Below are 13609 nucleotides of genomic sequence, written 5' to 3' on the forward strand. Positions count from 1 at the left end.
GAAATATCACTGATAAAAATAAAAAATAAATCACACTTTAGTGTTAGTTTCATCTGCTGTTTTACAATATAAAATACATAAAAAACACATTTGTTTTGGCTGCACTGGGCCTTTAACTTCTCTAGGGTAGGGGGCAGTATTTTGACGTCCGGATGAAAGGCATGCCCGTAGTAAAACTGCCTGCTACTCAAGACTCAGAAGGTAGGATATGCATATTATTAGTAGATTTGGATAGAAAACACTGACGTTTCTAAAACTGTTTGAATGATGTCTGAGTATAACAGAACTCATATGGCAGGCAAAAACCTGAGAGAAATCCAACCAGGAAGTGTGGAAACCTGAGGTTTGTAGTTTTTCAAGTGATTGCCTATACAGTGACTTAGGGTTCATTTTGCACTTCCTAAGGCTTCCACTAGATGTCAACAGTCTTTAGAACCTTGTTTCATGCTTCTACTGTTACTGGGGAGAGGATAAGAGCTGACTCAAGTGGACTGCCTGAGGCCAATGAGTTGTTTACGGTGCAGGCATGCCGTTCCTTCTTTTTCCTCTGTAATGAATACGCTATTGTCCGGTTGGAATATTAAAGAATATTTATGATAAAAAGACCCTAAGGATTGATTGTAAACATCGTTTGACATGTTTCTAAGAACGGTAATGGAACTTTTTGACTTTTCATCTAGGGTTTTGCGCTCGCGCATTGTGCCTTTGGAATAGTGATCTGAACGTGCGAACAAAACGGAGGTATTTGGACATAAATATGGAGTTTATCGAACAAAACGAACATTTCTTGTGGAAGTGGGAGTCCTGGGAGTGCATTCCGACGAAGATCAGCAAAGGTAAGTGAAGATTTATAATACTATTTCTGAGTTTTGTTGACTCCAGGACTTGGCGGGTAACTGTATAGCTTGCTTTGATGGCTGAGCTCTGTAATCAGAATATTGAACAATGTGCTTTCGCCGTAAAGCTATTTTGAAATCTGACACAGCGGTTGCATTAACCTCTTATGGCTAGGGGGCAGTATTTTCACGGCTGGATAAAAAACGTACCCGATTTAATCTGGTTACTAATCCTACCCAGTAACTAGAATATGCATATACTTATTATATATGGATAAAAAACACCCTAAAGTTTCTAAAACTGTTTGAATGGTGTCTGAGTATAACAGAACTCAAATGGCAGGTCAAAACCTGAGAGATTCCTTTACAGGAAGTGGCCTGTCTGACCATTTCTGGAACTTCTTTGCCATCTATCTATTACTAAGGATCTCTGCTCTAACGTGACACTTCCTACGTCGTCCATAGGCGCTCAGAGCCCGGGAAAAACCTGAATGTCGTCATCCCAGCCCCAGGCTGAAACACATTATCGCCTTTCTCAAGTGGCCGATCAAGGGACTGTGGGCTTAGGCGCGTGACCTGGCCGCCCCCGTCTTTGTGATTTTTTCCTCTGTTTGCCGAAAAGGAGATTCCCGGTCGGAATATTATCGCTTTTCTACGAGAAAAATGGCATAAAAATTGATTTTAAACAGCGGTTGAAATGCTTCGAAGTAGGGTAATGGAATATTTAGAATTTTTTTGTCACGAATTGCGCCATGCGTGCGACCCTTCTTTACCATTTCGGATAGTGTCTGGAATGCACGAACAAAACGCCGCTATTCGGATATAACGATGGATTATTTTGGACCAAACCAACATTTGTTATTGAAGTAGCAGTCCTGGGAGTGCATTCTGACGAAGACAACAAAGGTAATGAAACTTTTGTAATAGTAAATCGGAGTTTGATCAGGGCTAAACTTGGTCGGTGTCTAAATGGCTAGCCGTGATGGCTGGGCTATCTACTGAGAATATTGCAAAATGTGCTTTCACCGAAAAGCTATTTTAAAATCGGACATAGAGTGCATAGAGGAGTTCTGTATCTATAATTCTTAAAATAATTGTTATGTTTTTTGTGAACGTTTATCGTGAGTAATTTAGTAAATTCACCGGATGTTTGCGGGGGGTATGCTAGTTCTGAACGTCACATGCTAATGTAAAAAGCTGTTTTTTGATATAAATATGAACTTGATTGAACAAAACATGCATGTATTGTATAACATAATGTCCTAGGTGTGTCATCTGATGAAGATCAAAGGTTAGTGCTGCATTTAGCTGTCTTCTGGGTTTTTGTGACATTATATGCTACCTTGAAAAATGGGTGTGATTATTTCTGGCTTGGTACTCTGCTGACATAATCTAATGTTTTGCTTTCGCTGTAAAGCCTTTTTGAAATCGGACAGTGTGGTTAGATAAAGGAGAGTCTTGTCTTTAAAATTCTGTGAAATAGTCATATGTTTGAAAAATTGAAGTTTTTGTATTTTTGAGGAATTTGTAATTCGCGCCACGCCTATCATTGGATATTGGAGCAGGTGTTCCGCTAGGGGAACGTCTAGATGTAAGAGGTTAAGGAGAAGTGTATCTATAATTCTTTCAATAACTGTTGTAAATTTTATCAACGTTTATGATGAGTATTTTTGTAAATTGATGTGCTCATTTACCGGAGTTTTGGAGGCAAAACATTTTCTGAACATCACGCACCAATGTAAAATTGTTTTTTGGGATATAAATATGAATTTTATCAAACAAAACATACATGTAATTTCCGGACTATTGAGCGCACCTGAATATAAGCCGCACCCACTGAATTTAAAAATATATTATTTTGAACATAAATAAGCCGCACGTCTATAAGCCGCAGGTGCCTACCGGTACATTGAAACAAATTAACTTTACACAGGCTTTAACGAAACACGGCTTGTAACAAAAAATTTGCAGTAAACAACCAAGAAAGTCATTGGTCACTATCTTCCTCCTCCTGTGCACTGAAACCACTGAAGTCATCTCCTTCAGTGTCGGAGTTGAATAGCCTCAGAATTGCTTCATCCGATATTGGATTGTTTTCATTATCGCTCTCGTCACTTTCATCCGGAGACAAATCCCCCGCTGAGCCCTCTTCAACACGCAGCAGTCCAGCCTTTCGAAACCCGTTGATGATAGTGAATTTTTTGACAGTGCTCCACGCTGTCAGGACCCACAAATTTGAAAGCGGGAAAAATCCATATATTGTTTAAGCCGCAAGGTTCAAAGCGTGGGAAAAAAGTTGCGGCTTATAGTCCAGAATTTACGGTATGTAACATTGAGTCCTGGGAGTGTCATCTGATGAAGATCGTCAAAGGTTAGCGATTCATTTTAGCTGTATTTCTGGTTTTTGTGACACCTCTCCTTGCTTGGAAAATGGCTGTGAGGTTTTTGTCTCAGCGCTGTCTTAACCTGTTAGGGCTAGGGGGCAGTATTGACACGGCCGGATTAAAAACGTACCCGATTTAATCTGGTTACTACTCCTGCCCAGTAACTAGAATATGCATATAATTATTGGCTTTGGATAGAAAACACCCTAAAGTTTCTAAAACTGTTTTAATGGTGTCTGTGAGTATAACAGAACTCATATGGCAGGCAAAAACCTGAGAAGATTCCAAACAGGAAGCGCCCTCTCTGACAAGTTGTTGTTCATCTTGGTTCTTTTTATTGAAGACTGAGGATCTTTGCCGTAACGTGACACTTCCTACGGCTCCCATAGGCTCTCAGAACCCGGGAAAAAGCTGAATGATATCGAGGCAGCCTCTGGCTGAAACACATTATCGCGTTTGGATAGTGGCTGGTCAGAGTACTCTGAGACTCACGCTCGTGCACGAGGGCACGAGATGTATTTATTTTCTCTCTCTTTGTACGTATACAGGCTTTCCCGGTCGGAATATTATTGCTTTTTTACGAGAAAAATGGCATAAAAATTGATTTTAAACAGCGGTTGACATGCTTCGAAGTACGGTAATGGAATATTTAGAATTTTTTTGTCACGAAATGCGCCATGCTCGTCACCCTTATTTACCCTTTCGGATAGTGTCTTGAACGCACGAACAAAACGCCGCTATTTGGATATAACAATGGATTATTTGGGACCAAACCAACATTTGTTATTGAAGTAGAAGTCCTGGGAGTGCATTCTGATGAAGAACAGCAAAGGTAATAACATTTTTCTTATAGTAAATCTGACTTTGGTGAGTGCTAAACTTGCTGGCTGTCTAAATAGCTAGCCCTGTGATGCCGGGCTACCTACTCAGAATATTGCAAAATGTGCTTTCACCAAAAAGCTATTTTAAAATCGGACATAGAGTGCATAGAGGAGTTCTGTATCTATAATTCTTAAAATAATTGTTATGTTTTTTGTGAACGTTTATTGTGAGTAATTTAGTAAATTGTTAGTAAATTCCCCGGAAGTTTGCGGGGGGTATGCTAGTTCTGAGCGTCACATGCTAATGTAAAAAGCTGTTTTTTGATATAAATATGAACTTGATTGAACAAAACATGCATGTATTGTATAACAATGTCCTAGGGTTGTCATCTGATGAAGATCATCAAAGGTTAGTGCTGCATTTAGCTGTGCACGCGCCTAAGCCCATTGTCCCTTGATCGCCCACTTGAGAAAGGCGATAATGTGTTTCAGCCTGGGGCTGGAATGACGACATTCAGGTTTTTCCCGGGCTCTGAGAGCCTATTGGAGCCGTGGGAAGTGTCACGTTACCGCAGAGATCCTAAGTTTTGGAAAGAGATGTCAAAGAAAGACAATAAATGGTCAGACAGGCCACTTCCTGTAAAGGAATCTCTCAGGTTTTGACCTGCCATTTGAGTTCTGTTATACTCACAGACACCATTCAAACAGTTTAGAAACTTTGGAGTGTTTTCTATCCAAAGCCAATAATTATATGCATATTCTAGTTACTGGGCAGGAGTAGTAACCAGATTAAATCGGGTACGTTTTTTATCCAGCCGTGTCAATACTGCCCCCTAGCCCTAACAGGTTAATAACTTCATGTTCAAAATTGTGCACTCTCGTCAAACAATAGCATGGTATTCTTTCACTGTAAAAGCTAAAAATTGAAGTTTTTGCATTTGAGGTATTTGAATATCGCGCCACGGGATTACACTGGCTGTTGAGTAGGTGGGACGCAAGCGTCCCACCTAGCCCATAGAAGTTAACAATCTAATGTTATGCTTTCGCAGTAAAGCCTTTTTGAAATCGGACAATGTGGTTGGATTAACGAGAAGTGCATCTTTAACCCTTTCACGCGTGAGTTCCAAATATCTCTAACGGTCGCCCCAGCGTGAGTTTTTTTTTATGCACGCGATGTTCGAACGTTCTCTCCATTCCAGGATGTGATTGTTACATAAACAAGAACACTGAATGGCTCAGAGTGGGAGTGAGAGGTTACCGTGATTGACTGCCTAAACGCGCAATTTGTATCAATAAATCACTATCAGAAAATGTTTTGTGTGGTATTATTGATATATTTACTATTTTATTTACGTTTTTCAATTACCCGTGATAAATCATGCGTTCCGATTTTTGCATAAATTGTAAAGGGCGCATAGTATGTGTGTAAAATAATGTTTTGAAGGTTGTACTGATTATGATGAGCTAAGCTAATTCCAGCTTTGTGTATGGAGCCATGTTTGTTGACATACAATGCATTCTGGGTTTCACTTGATCGTCTGTCGGACCAAAGATGCTATAACAAAATGAGGTGAGTAAGAGTTCACTCATTTTTTGAGAACTTCAGGAAGTGAATGTGGGATGTGAATGATGGTAGACCACACCCCTTCAACAACTCATCTCGTCTTCTCTTATTATCTTCGGTTTCTGTGAGGTAAAAAAGCATGGCTGCGCGCTGAAACTAATCGTCGGATTACTTTCGATTTCTACAAAGTGTTTTACTCAATTATTTTGATCAACGGTGAGCTCACCTGTGATGTGATTAATTGTACATAGTAATTGCCATTAGCTAATTCATAGTGTAGTTTATGTCAGCCGATAGTTAGAAAATATGACCGCTTGTGTTGCGTCAATCTTTCCTCAGCGCTAGGACAAATGTAGCCTACATTTTTCCGGTTAGGATGATTGTGTTATGCTATAGATACTTCTGTGAATATCTGAACATTGCATCCAAAAATAAACTGCTCACATTCTGGACATAACTTTGTAAGGACTGTGTTTGTATAAATAGTTTCTGAAAAAAGTGTGGCCAGCTCAAATGTTGAGTCATTCGAAACTGGCCGTTCTAAATGAGTGTTCTAATCACGCGGGGTGTGATCGTACGCTTCAGGGACCACTGTAGAACGATCACACCGTGTGATTGTACGTGTGAAAGGGTTAAAATGGGATATAATAGTTGTTTGAGAAATTTGAATGAGATTTTTGTTGTTTTGAATTTGCCGCCCTGCTTTTTCACTGTCTGTTTAATAGTGTGTCCCACATACCCCAGAGGGGTTAAAGAATCCTGTAGGAGTCTGCTGACTTACCAGGCTTTAAGCTTCCTTTGAAGAAGCATTTTCTCAGGAACAGTGCCTTTGGAAAGTATTCAGACCACTTGACTTATTCCACATTTTGTTATGTTACAGCATTATTAAAATTTATTTTTTAAAGTCCCCTCATCAACCCACACAAACCCCACAATGACAAAGCAAAAACAGGTTTTTAGAAACATTAGCAAATCTATTAAAAATAAAACTAATACCTTATTTACTTAAGTATTCAGACCCTTTGCTATGAGACTCAAAACTGAGCTCAGGTGCATCCTGTTTCCATTGATCAACCTTGAGATGTTTCTACAACTTGATTGGAGTCCACCTGTGGTAAATTCAATCGATTGGACATGATTTGGAAAGGCACACACCTGTCTATATAAAGGTCCCACAGTTGACAGTGCATGTAAAAACAAAAACCAAGCAATGAGGTTGAAGGAATTGTCCGTAGAGCTCAGGGACCGGATTGTGTCGAGGCACAGATCTGGGAAAGCATACCAAAAAATATCTGCAGCATTGAAGGTCCCCAAGAACACAGTGGCCTCCATTATTCTTAAAATGGAAGAAGTTTGCAACCTCCAAGACTCCTCCTAGAGTTGGCCGCACAGCCAAACTGAGCAATCGGGGGAGAAGGGCCTTGGTCAGGAGGTGACCAAGAACCTGATGGTCACTCGGACAGAACGTCAAGGTTACTCTGTGGAGATGGGAGAACCTTCCAGAAGGACAACCATCTCCACAGCACTCCACCAAATCAGGCCTTTATGGTAGAGTGGCCAAACGGAAGCCACTCCTAGGTAAAAGGACTCTCAGACCACGAGAAACAAGACTCTCTGGTCTGATGAAACCAAGTTAACTCTTTGGCCTGAATGCCAAGCGTCACGTCTGGAGGACACCTGGCACCATCCCTAAGGTGAAGCACGGTGGTGTCAGCGTCATGCTGTGAGGATGTTTTTCAGCAGCAGGGACTGGGAGACTAGTCTGGATTGATGGAAAGATTAACGGAGCAAAGTACAGAGAGAGATCCTTGACGAAAACCTGCTGAAGAGTGCTCAGGACCTCAGACTGGGGGCGAAGGTTCACCTTCCAACAGGACAACGACCCTAAGCACACAGCCAAGACAACGCAGGAGTGCCTTCGGGACAAGTCCCTGAATGTCCTTGAGTGGCCCAGCCAGAGCCCGGACTTGAACCCAATCAAACATCTCTGAAGAGACCTGAAAATAGCTGTGCAGCAATGCTCCTCATTGAACCGGACAGAGCTTGAGAAGATTTACAGAGAAGAAATGGGAGAAACACTCCAACTACAAGTGTGCCAAGCTTGTAGCGTCATACCCAAGAAGACTCAAGGCTGTAATCACTGCCAAAGATATTTCAAGAAAGTACTGAGTAATGGGTCTGAATACATATACAGTTGAAGTCAGAAGTTTACATACACTTTTAGGTTGGAGTCATTAAAACTCATTTTTCAACCACTCCACAAATGTCTTGTTAACAAAATATAGTTTTGGCAAGTCGGTTAGGACATCTACTTTGTACATGACAAGTAATTTCTTCAACAATTGTTTACAGACAGATTATTTCACTTTTTACTCACTGCATCACAATTCCAGTGGGTCAGAAGTTTACATACACTAAGTTGACTGCCTTTAAACAGCTTGAAAAATTACAGAAAATGATGCCATGGCTTTAGAATTTTCCGATCGGCTAATTGACATCATTTGAGTCAATTGGAGGTGTACCTGTGGATATATTTCAAGGCCTACCTTCAAACTCAGTGCCTCTTTGCTTGACATTATGGGAAATCTAAAGAAATCATCCAAGACCTAAGAAAAAAAATGTGTAGACCTCCACAAGTCTGGTTCATACTTGGGAACAATTTCCAAATGCCTGATGGTACCACGTTCATCTGTACAAACAATAGTACGCAAGTATAAACACCATGGAACCACGCAGCCATCATACCGCTCAGGAAGGAGACGCGTTTTGTCTCCTAAAGACGAACGTACTTTGGTGTGAAAAGTGCAAATCAATCCCAGAACAACAGCAAAGGACCTTGTGAAGATGCTGGAGGAAACTGGTAAAAAAGTATCTATATCCACATAGTCCTATATCGACATAACCTGAGAGGCCGCTCAGCAAGGAAGAAGCCACTGCTCCAAAACCCCCATAAAACAAAAAAGCCAGACTACGGTTTGCAACTGCACATGGGGACAAAGATGGTACTTTTTGAAGAAATGTCCTCTGGTCTGATGAAACAAAAATAGAACTGTTTGGCCATAATGACCATTGTCATGTTTGGAGGAAAAAAGGGGGAGGCTTGCAAGCCGAAGAACATCATCCCAACCGTGACGCACGGAGGTGGCAGCATCATGTTGTGGGGGTGCTTTGCTGCAGGAGGGACTGTTGCACTTCACAAAATAGATGGCATCACGAGGGAGGACAATTATGTGGATATATTGAAGCAACAGCTCAAGACATCAGTCAGGAAGTTAAAGCTTGGTTGCAAATGGGTCTTCCACATGGACAACGACCCCATACATACTTCCAAAGTTGCGGCAAAATGGCCATGATAACTTCATAAAGTTGACTTGAAATATAATGTCGAGAATGGCTTTGCAATTGATACAAACAAGCGACGTATAAAAAGACGCTTCAAATTAAAATCAGAGATGACTGCATTAAAATATAAACCATTTAGGCTATAGGCCTATTTCAATCATATTGAAAAACATTTAAATGTTCAATAAAATGTGTAATTTTTTGCTACAGTCTAATTTGTCTCAATATTCACGTGTAGCCTAACATGTGCCAAAATCGGTGATTAGAATAAACCGCGTCAATATTTGTAATCTATCTAGGAGCGGAGCCGTCATATATTATTAAATAATTTTACAGTAAGATTTGAAACGGGCCCAGGTAAATATTAAACGAATGCAAAAATCCACAGAAAAAAAGTACTTTCCCTATCAGGCCAGTGACTGACGAGATCCACTGTCCCGTCATGCTTTTACTGGCCCCATGCTTTTTACTGGCCATCGTTAATGCCGGATCCTGCAAACAAAATAAAATGTGCCAGAAAACAATAGGCTAAGTGGATTTCGACTCACTCTTACGACATTATATGGGACGTGCATAAACTTACTTGGGATCGGTGTCATCGCCACAGGACGGTTGAGATAATGTAGGCTAATGCGATTAGCATGAGGCTGTAAATTACAAGAACATTTCCCAGGACATAGACATATCTGATATTGGCACAAAGCTTACGTTCTTGTTAACTTCTTTGGGATAGGGGGCAGTATTTTCACGGCCGGATAAAAAAAAAACATACCCGATTTAATCTGGTTACTACTCCTGCCCAGAAACTAAAAGATGCATATAATTAGTAGATTTGGATAGAATACACTCTAAAGTTTCTAAAACTGTTTGAATGGTGTCTGTGAGTATAACAGAACTCATATGGCAGGCCATTTGAGTTCTGTTATACTCACAGACACCATTCAAACAGTTTTAGAAACTTTAGGGTGTTTTCTATCCAAAGCCAATAATTATATGCATATTCTAGTTACTGGGCAGGAGTAGTAACCAGATTAAATCGGGTACGTTTATCCGGCCGTGTCAATACTGCCCCCTAGCCCTAACAGGTTAATAAACAAATGAGGCACATTTGGGCAGTCTTGATACAACATTTTGAAAAGAAATGCTGTGGTGCATTGGATCAGTCTTAAACGTGGCACATACACTGCTGCCATCTACTGGCCAAAATCTAAATTGCACCTGGGCTGGAATAATACATTACGGCATTTCTCTTGCATTTCAAAGACTATAAAAAAATCCTTTACCAGATCTATTGTGTTATATTCTTCTACATTCCTTTCCATTCCCACAAACTGTGAAGTGTTTCCTTTCAAAGGGTACCAAAAATATGCATATCCTTGCTTCAGGGCCTGAGCTACAGGCAGTTATTTTTGCCTAAAATGACATACCCAAATCTTGGGGGAAAAAAGGGCCGGATCCTTAAGAGGTTTAATGCGTTCTTCCTCAGTTTAGAAATTTGACTGCAACCACAGCGCACACAACACACACCCAGGTACCGAGAGGTGGGACAGACAGACAAACCAGCAGTGTTTCCCTGGCATCACTCACTTTGTGACTGAAAGGCACATCTCATATCAACAGATCACTCAAAGATGCATATCGTTTATTCTAGCGGAAGAGGGCTCAGCATACTTTTCTCAGACTAACGAACTGAAAAGTAGAAAAAGTACCCGGCTGAAAATGACTAACCTGCTGTATAGCCAACTGCCAGCGCTAGCGGAAAACACTGTCAATCGTCTTCATTCACATTCATTCCAAGCACTGTGGTTGGACTGCGACTGAGGTAGTGACAGCGTACTGTCCCCTAAATGAACACGAGAACCAGAGTTGAGGAAGACGACAGGTTGAGATGCTGAAGTTCACCCAGTTAAAAGGATGAGACAGAGCTCTGCAGTCTGCCTGCCAGTTGGATGTGCACGGTTATTTGAATATCCGAACAGATGTTAGTATTCAAATACTTGGAGTATTCATTTTAGTGAAAAATGTGTTACATAAGGGTATAGCCCGTCATTTAGAATTAATTTCATAAAACTTTTCAGTGTAGTTATGACGAGCACCGCGTGCCCCATAAAAAGAACGGTATCCTTCACGTGTGTAGCAAATCAAAGAGGAAGAGGTTCAATCTGTAGAAAGTGGAGTGAGTTAACTAATGCAATGCAAGACGGAATACAATTACAGAATTAAAAGTTAGCAAAATGAGGACTAGGCTACAATGAGCAACCCAACAGGTAGGCTATTTTATCTGAATGGCATTGGGAAGAAAGCAGAGCATGTGCCCTCAATTAGCCTAGCCAGCTAGCTAGCTTCTCTAGGCTACTCCACTCAAGACAGGCATGGTTATATGGGATGATAAACAACAAATGTGGTTGCTACAAGTGTTCTAGTTTTGCTGTAGCCAAGTTCCCTTAGAGTCTCTCTCTCCCTCAGTCTGCTCGCCACACATGCCAACCAATACCCTCCGCAGCTGTAGCAATAGCGCACAAGCCTCCCCTTCGCGTAGTAGTGCTCAGGTTAAATTATTTTAAAAAAAATCTGACAAAAAGTCCTGATACTATTTGAATAGTCAAATTGTTTCAAACACCCATCCCTTCCTGCCAGTCACAATTCAACTAAGCTTTGGCAGTATACCGGGGTATTTGGAAGGAGCCACAGGATGGTTTATCAATACAGTTTTTTTTTTAATCAATTTGAATATTTGTAGCTACTTTAAGTAAATATCTTAAGTCAACTTCTGCAATACACGTTAGGAGATAAGGACTGCGTTCTTCATTTCACCCTTCACATCATGACACTTACTGGTAGTTCTCAGTCGTAAGGTGTTTGTTTACAAGGACAATGACGAGAGACCAGTGCCTTGTGAGCGAGTTACTTTTATTCAGCACGCACCAGGTGATCTAGTTACAGTATGGAATTCACAACCAAATGTTCGCCAGCTAGATATCTTAACTATTAAGTTAGTCTAAAAATGTGCTAAATTCTCTGTAGTGGTGCATTTGGTTTGCTAATTTAGTAGCTAGTTAGCCATCTAGCTAAGTGGTTAGCTTCTTCCAAAAATCAAGCTTCACATGATGACAGCAGAGAAACCCCTCCCGGATCAAGAGCCTTGCTTTTTAGCATTTAATTAGCAAGCTCTATGGGATTTTACATGTACTTGTTAGCATTGCTAACCTTTGTGTTACAAAGGCGGAGTGGGGTATCCTGGTATGAAGATATAACAATCTGGATACCACCCAAGCCTATATTATACAACACCACCACCCCCCCCCCCCCCCCAATTGGCTTCTGAACTACTACTTACATACAACCTACCTACCTCTCATAACAATGCACACCATCTCCCTCTATTTCGCTACCCTCAAACACCTCACTGAATACACTCCCCATCTCTCATTACACATACACACCTTACTCATTACACACTCCCTCTGTCCCACTCTCATCCTCTTTATCTAGCCACGGACACCACATCTCAGTACAGTTAGAAATAACGGTTAAGAAGTGCAACAGAAGTGCAACAGTGACTATTGGATGCCTAACACCCAGAGATTCTGTTCAATAGCCGAGGCAGGCCCGGTCTGTAAAACAACCCCTTGCCCAGGACAAACTCTTCTGCATTATGGGGATGGCTTCAATAGCATTCAAATGGGTTGAATGTAGCTCAGGAATATTGCTTATCCATTCATCTGATAGATCTGGGTGATGGGAAGGGACAGGGGCCTGTACTGTAACTATATATCACGCCTCCACCCTCTCTCCTAATGGAGAGAACTGAGGGAAGGACATTTGGGTCATTTAAATAGAGTAGTGTTCTTCACACATACACGGCAGGGCTGTGCAGGGTCACACATACAGCAGAGCTGGGCTGCTGGCATAGATAAATGGGCTCTGTCAGTGAGATGGAGAACACAGGGTTTTGTGAGGCTAGAGAAAAAAACATTGATCTTAGTAGTTTATCCATCTACTCTGTACCTATAGACTGAACAAGACCAAGGTCACAACATTGCTGACATTTTCTGTTTTACTGGGAGGGGTGGGGGAAAATCAGTAAGCACAGAGAGGAACGGGAAAGAAACCAGTAAGCAACGACAGACCGTTTTCTTTGAGAAAAAAAAAAAAACAGGCTCAAACTGAACGTTGGACATTGATGGCAGGTAGACCAAGATGATGCACACTAACATCTGGAAGCAAATCATTTGTCATATTTACACACTCACAGAAAACTAGACTGTCAGAGGTCATTGGCACAACACATTTGAATTAGCCTAAATTCTTGTTCTCTCCCTTTGAGAGCCAGGCTGTCCTCTAGCCCAGGGAAACAGGCTGAATCCTCAGCCAAGTTGCATTAGTGTGACAGACGACCATTTACACCCACCCTGCGTACTATTGCTCGCCCTCCATCCGCCCTCTGACCAGCCAGCCTCCCCCTCTCCGTGCAGACAGTGGGTCACTGCGGCTTTAAGCTGAGGCATAACGTCATCGGTTTAGAAGCGCTGCACATCATAGCACAGCCAGCACACACAGCTAGATCACAACAACGCACAGCACAGCTCAGTCAGCACACACAGCTAGATCACAGCAACGCACAGCGTAGAACTCAAACCCACTCACTGACAACTCACAAAA

At 41.4% G+C, this 13609-nt stretch overlaps 1 protein-coding gene across 2 annotated transcripts in view; it reads right to left on the minus strand.

Annotated features, from left to right (window-relative positions):
* Positions 1 to 13609, minus strand: part of cdc42 (cell division cycle 42) — a 52397-nt gene that overhangs the window by 12096 nt on the left and 26692 nt on the right. The gene's annotated exons all lie outside the window — the stretch shown is intronic.

Source organism: Salmo salar, chromosome 22, assembly GCF_965601325.2.
Source record: "Salmo salar chromosome 22, fSalSal1, whole genome shotgun sequence".
Lineage (NCBI taxonomy): Eukaryota > Metazoa > Chordata > Actinopteri > Salmoniformes > Salmonidae > Salmo > Salmo salar.